Genomic DNA, 6,703 nt, shown 5'->3' with positions numbered 1-6,703 from the left:
AATATATGATGATGCTTTCACTGACGTACTTATGCGTCACCCTGTATGAAGGCTTCTAGGCCAGGCTGTATGTCTGCCATATCATGCAGAGGCCAACGAAAGCACGTCATTTTTTTATCCGTTATTTGCCGTTGATGTTCTGGTTGTTTCCGCGTGATTTACCCCCATAATGTTAGGCATTGCACTTGGGATCCGTCCTGTATTGCCAAAGTCAAAGTTTTGCTTGTAATTACGATATTGCACAAGCGTTGGAGAGTGCCACCGATATGGCAACACCCACTAGGCCAAGCTAACGGGGAAGATCTTGCAAAAACTAGCTATCCTGGCTAGCTGATTCGTGTTTTTCCAAGTGTATATTTTTTTACCATTAAAATAAATGTAATTATTGACATATCTCAGAGTCGTATGCATGACTAATGTTCAGCTTTCACATTTGACCACTTAGGCCTAAATAAATTGTAAATACAAGCTTGTCATTGATCATATGGTAAGGGATGAGTTGAGTGCAAGAGGTGAGGTTCGGCTTCTCGTTGGACAAGCTTTTGCCGGTTGAAGAACGTCTGTGCTTTTTTAAGTACCTAATTTATATTCAAGGTCCGTATGTGCTGCTTTCATTGGTATCCTCTTCCATAGAAGCATTTTCTTTGATACATTTCAGTCTTGATGCAAAATTTCAGCGTGAGGAGGCTATGGAAGTGAATAAGTTCGGTGCTAATTAATTATTCATGTGCACACGCAAGTCGAGACCTACGACTCCTCATGCCCGCATTACGCCTTCCATGCCACAACGACGTATATGGCATGACGCGAGCCCCCGACAAAAGACTTTCCTCTCGTCGGCCACAGGGGAGCGGAATGCGCGAAATATCACCCGAAGACCAGAAAATAAGCGAAAGGGAGTAATGTGGAAGCGATTGAAGGGAGACTAAAAATATTAGCGAGCGCCGTGGAGGGTCGGGTCCGCGAGAGAACCATCGGCTCAGTCGTCGGCGCTGGAGGAGACAAGCTGCGAAGAACACGGCCGAAAGGAGCACGAAGCTTGCGTAAGTTTCGTCTGTTTTCTGAGTTCCTCCGTGGAGAGGTGGGCTGATTTTACCCCAGGCGTCAATGCGAATGTGCACGGAACCGTACGGTGTAAGAAAAATGAGGGAAAGAGCGCCTGGCATGAGTGAAAAGAACGTTTGAATTCGGTGCGGGGAATGTTTTGGGTTCTCCGCCATCTTGGGCGTTTGAAGGAGCGGCGGCGCGTCTTGCATGTCAAAAGGGCGGCGCCGACCCCCGCCACGAGTGCCACACGCCGCCCCTCCTCCACGGTGCCCTTCGCTCCCCGGGGGAACGAGTTTCGAACCCTGGGCTCGTGTCGCCTTGACTTGCGGCCGCGTAGGGCTTTGGGAAGGCGTAGGGAATCAGGGCGATCGTGTTTTTGTTTCGCGAATTCCGGGCTTTGATTATGTGGCCCATAGGCGATCATGATAGCCTCGTGTGTGTGTGTCTGTGTCTTTATGTGTGTTTGCGTGTGTGATTGAAGGCGTTGGAAGGGTGGGTGGGTGGGTGGCTGGCCAGCAGCGTGCGGGCGTGCGGGCGGGCGATCGGGCGGGCGGGCGAGCGTCCTGGGCGAACTGTCATCGAAGCAGGACGGGCGGCGAGCGTTATTCCGGACGTGGGAGTTGCCGAGGCTGGAACTTGGTTGGGGCTTGAGAGAGAGAGAGAGAGAGAGAGGTGAAGCCAGGAGGGTTAGTGTAGTGGTGGCTTCGGGGGCCGAGGCGAGCGGGTGCCAGGGACGCTGCTGGGTTGGCATTTGTGTCGTGTGTGTGATAGGTGTATGTGCTCCCCCTCTTGATACCGTACTTGGGAAGGCTCTTAGCCGAGATGCTATGCTGCGTGTTGTTCTTTTGAAGTTGTTGCTTGGCGACCGAAGTGTTAATTACGAGTCGGTTGTGCGCTTTTAAGGGATTTAAGGGGGTGTTGCACGTTATTGCAGAAGACCTTTATGAGGATTTACGTGGGGACTTAGTGTGTGTGTTGTTGCGATTTTGATGGTCTATTTTACAAGTTGTTGTGAAGTGAAGTGATGATAGTAACCTGTGCATTGATGTTTTACTTTGGGTTTATCTGCTTTCGCATGTGCAAGGTTGATAGCAACACCAAAAGGAAAAAAAAGACATTGTTGCAATTTCAAGAACTTTATTTTGGTTACCTTTGTTTCTAGAACTGGACAAGATATAAGCTGGTGATTTTCGGATATTTATCCTCAGTCCCAGGAACTTTGTGACTGACTTCCCAGTGCAGTGAAACTGTTTTATTTAATTAATTTATTTTTATAAATTTTCAACTTGGTGTTGCCTTGGGAAGACAGAAAGTGGCTTCAGTTTGTGTGCCTCACATCAAGCAAGAAGTATGACATTGTGGAAATCTGATGATTTGTTTGGAAGATGTAACTAAGGACATAAACAAAGAAATATATACTGCAGCCAAATCAATTTAAGAGAGAAAACATGGATTTACAAGCACAGAGTATGGGTCATGTAAAGGGGATGTGTGCGCAAAGTATACAGTAATTATATCTTAGATAACATTTTGAAATTCATTTTAAAGAGTGTGTTTGATGGCATATGTTGTCAGTGTTTCACGACATTATCATTCCTTGGCATTTTATGATTGAGAACCCAACATAGAAGGCAGTTATAGGAAATTTATGTGTGGTTTAACAGAGCCGGATGAATATTTTTTTTACGTTTAAATCAAAACGACTCGCCATAACATTTGTTTACTGCAGATACAGAGTATAGTTGTTTTTGTTAATGCCTGGACACTATGATTCTTGAAGTTACACTTAGTTTTTTATATTTTCTCTGTTTACGTCTAACAGGACATATCTGGAATGGAATTACTCTTCTGTTTAAAGTGGGATACTTGGCGTCATTTTTATTTTTGGGGGGTGGGGTGGGGTATTTTTGAACTTCAGATGAAGGATTGCCAGCTAAATAAATTTTTTTTTTTTTTAATGAATCATACCAGAACTTAAGAGGAACTTAAGTTACAAGATTTAAGAAAGTCTATCAGTTTTTTAAACTTAAATTTGGGACTGTTTCATTCATGGTACTGGATTCTCACATATGTATACATGCTTAAATGTCCGCACTTGATTGCATTATTATATGAGGACTATATTCATTTAGGACAATATTTCTGATTAAACGTGTTGTTACACCTAAAATATTGGTCCTCGATAGGAAATGGGCTTGTAAATGCAGTTGCAGTATATCAGTGGTAGTTTCTATATATTTTGTAATATTTTATATCCACATTCATTTTTGTGTGCAAATGTACAATAATATACATGGCAAATTTTACTAGGTAACTATGTAGAGGCTTTCAAACTTGCAGATTTTTCTTGTAATTATATTGGCATTGTTCTATTCAGATGCACTAGAAACTTGCTGTTATCTTTGACGTATGGCTAACAATCTCGAGTCCAATGTGACGGTGGCACCATGTCATACAGTCCTCTGGTTCCTGACTCGATGACATTGGCAGGGAGATCTGAAGCTATCTCTATCTTGCCAGAAAATGTATTCTGTATATTTGATGGCTCTTTGCTGACGTATCAACAGGGCAAGCACTGCAGTGCCCACTTGAGCCATTGTTTCAGTTTTATCTCAATATTTTAGGCTATCCATCACTGATCATTATGTTTACAGTGAAGTTACATTGAACAGAAGCCATATAGTTCCAGAGAAAATCCTGTCTGTGTTTTGGAAACATTAATGAAAATTTTAGTATTTAATATGGATGTAAAGTTACTGGCTCTTCTAGCCAGGCATGTTTCACGGGATGGGATCACCTGGAGACAACACAGTCGATGCATCTCCAGATGCACAAGCAAAGCAATATGTTGGGCATTTGTCAGTACTACTTTGGTTATTGTTTATTTATTTATTTATTTTTTTGCAGCTTGTTCACCTTTGTTTTATAATCATTTATCTTTTAGAATATTATTAATCTTAAATTTTGTCGTCTTTGTATGATCATATTTTATCATTGTATATCATTATTTATCTTTTCACATACGTTATCATTGTTTTATCTTCATATTTTATCATTGTATATCATTATTTATCTTTTCACTTACGTTATCATTGTTTTATCTTTTATCTATTTACTGGTATGCTCAAGGAAATGAAACCCATAGAGAGGAGAGAGCCAGAGTGACCGAGCTAATATGAGCTAAGTTAATGTTTGCCTCAATCGGACTCGGGAAGACGTGACTGCGTAATTTTTGTAATACATTTTGATTTTGTTGAAATTACAAGTTATTTGTAACTATGGCATCAAACAAAATGCTCATCAGTAGCACAGTGCTATTATTGCATATTGTAGACTTTTATTAGCATTATGTCAAGAGAAGTAAAACAACATTTTTAGGGTGTACCCTGTCGCGGATGCGCATCCTAAGCTAGACATCTTATCATGTGACCCTTGTTGGAAAGGGGAATGGAGATATATATAGGCCAATAGATATGCTTGTGACATGTGTATTTTATATTTTTATATATACATTTGTGTATATATATATTAATATATATATATTATATTTATATATATATATTATATATATACATATACACACACACACATATGTATACACAACACGTGTACACATATAACACATACATACATACCCATACACACACATATATATACACATATACACATACATATACATACACATACACACACACACATACATACACATACACGAATAAACACACACACACACACACACACACACACACACACACACACACACACACACACACACACACACACACACACACACACATCCACACACACACACACGTACACGTACACGAACACATAAAAACACACACACACACACACACACACACACACACACACACACACACACACACACACACACACACACACACACACACACACACACACACACACACATATATGTGTTCAAGTATACATATATACATATGTAAATATATTTAAATGTTGTGACCTGTTGTGATTGAAGATACGCCAATGAATTAAGAAGTATATTTAACGTACGGTTGTTTCTCTTGTTAGGTCGGGGTCAATACCACTACTTTACATCTCAATTAGCAAGAGGGGCAAGTGTAAATTTGCAAAAGGTGAAGTTATAGAGTCAACTCCAAGACGTAAATCTCTAGAATAATTATTATCTCTAGTTAGCAAGTATCTTGGTAACAGAATTACTGCCTATATGTTTCAAGTAAGAAAGATACTTTATTAAAAGATACTTTGAAGCCGAATGAAAGAATATAAAATTAGGCTCAGTTTCTGTGTACCAGATTTTTAGGTGGACAGTGGGAGGAAAGAGAAAAGAAAATGGTGCTTGATTGATTCTTGTGGTTTTCGTGGCAATAAAAATCATTAACATTTACTAATTTTTGCTTGAAAAGTTTTTTTTTTTCTGTGTGTGGCATGGATTTCTAACCAGTCTTTTTGGTTCCTATCCACAGAGGTGAAAATGCAGGACACAGGGTGCTGTACTTAAGGTGCAGTATACATTTTTTTCTAGTATGTAGCAAATTTGTAGTTGCTGCTGTCTTGGCAAAACCTGAATTCAATTCAATAATTATTAGAAGTATGTGAATGATTTTCTACCTATGGGATGGAGGATTAGAGCTTGGAGGTTGCTTGGTGATGGTTAGAAATCTTATTAGAAACAACTAATGCACTGAAAGAACACATTTTCTCCTCCCCTTTTAATCCAGACCTAATTGGAAGGATAAATTAATACTAAACCATCTAATATTGCTTGTTTCAAAAGCTGATTTTGATAACTGGTTCATTTTCATCTTTTACTTAGAATGATTGCTACTCAGGGAATTTCTACCCATTGGTTTTTCACTTGGTGTATATTAAGGATTTTTTTTTTTCTTTTCTTTTCTCTTTCCCCATTTTATTCATACATAAATGCTTTAGTTGTTCACGATCTAAGAAGGGTTTTATTCTATATTAAAATGATGTTCATTAGATGTAAAAGTAATTGTCCAGTGTAGAACCACTAAGTGAGTATCTATTAAGAATACATAGGATAACATAAAAATTAGTTCAGAAAGTGATGGTAAGGCCACGATCTAAGTTTGCAAATCAATGGTAAAGTCCAGTAATGCTGTTGCTTTCGCTCCTTACTGATGCTTTCTCATGTACGACAGTTACTGATATTATTCATAGATGTATTATATCAGTTATAATGTGTAGATTTATCCCAATTTGGAACTTGTTTGCAAAGATCTAATCGTTGCTTGAATTTTAAAAATTTAATTATGTTCAAATGGAAATATGTCATAAAAGTCGTAGAAGACGTGGTAACTCGTATTTTGATCTGTGACCTGTGCTGGACTTTTTTTTTTCTTTTTTCTTGTTTATTTATTTATATTTTATTGATTTATTTAAGAGATTTGGAAGAGTTTAATTTTTGAATGTTATGGTATTTGGGTAAATGGTGCAAATACTCTGGTATGTCCGTCAGTGCCACCCCATGCGTGTTGGTGCACCAGAAAAGGCTAGCAAATGACTGCACCACATATATCCTGGCAACATAGTGCCTGTAGACTTTCCTAGTGATTTATCATCAAATATGAAAGCAATTAGGTCTCTGTTTAGCCAGAATATACAAATTGGAGCATGGCATTATGCCACA

The 6,703-nt window shown here is 39.0% G+C and overlaps 1 protein-coding gene across 18 annotated transcripts in view; it reads left to right on the top strand.

The window, feature by feature from the left end:
- Positions 1 to 531: 531 nt before the first annotated feature.
- The window catches only part of LOC122252783 (uncharacterized), a 94,043-nt gene continuing 87,871 nt past the window's right edge, over positions 532 to 6,703 (top strand). For 6 of the 18 annotated variants that reach the window (XM_043015436.2, XM_043015443.2, XM_043015445.2 and 3 more), the window contains exons 1-2: positions 922 to 1,043; positions 5,517 to 5,552. The gene's annotated coding sequence lies outside the window, so the exon portion shown is untranslated. Of the gene's footprint in view, positions 595 to 888; positions 1,044 to 1,763; positions 1,821 to 5,516; positions 5,575 to 6,703 lie in introns of those variants that run through there. The other 12 variants (XM_043015437.2, XM_086541320.1, XM_086541316.1 and 9 more) reach the window with 7 other exon arrangements.

Source organism: Penaeus japonicus, unplaced genomic scaffold (genome assembly GCF_977035675.1).
Source record: "Penaeus japonicus unplaced genomic scaffold, GWHDUDI00000001_assembly GWHDUDI00000010, whole genome shotgun sequence".
NCBI lineage: Eukaryota > Metazoa > Arthropoda > Malacostraca > Decapoda > Penaeidae > Penaeus > Penaeus japonicus.
The sequence above is the reverse complement of the archived record's forward strand: the minus strand, read 5'-3'. Positions and strand labels throughout refer to the sequence as shown.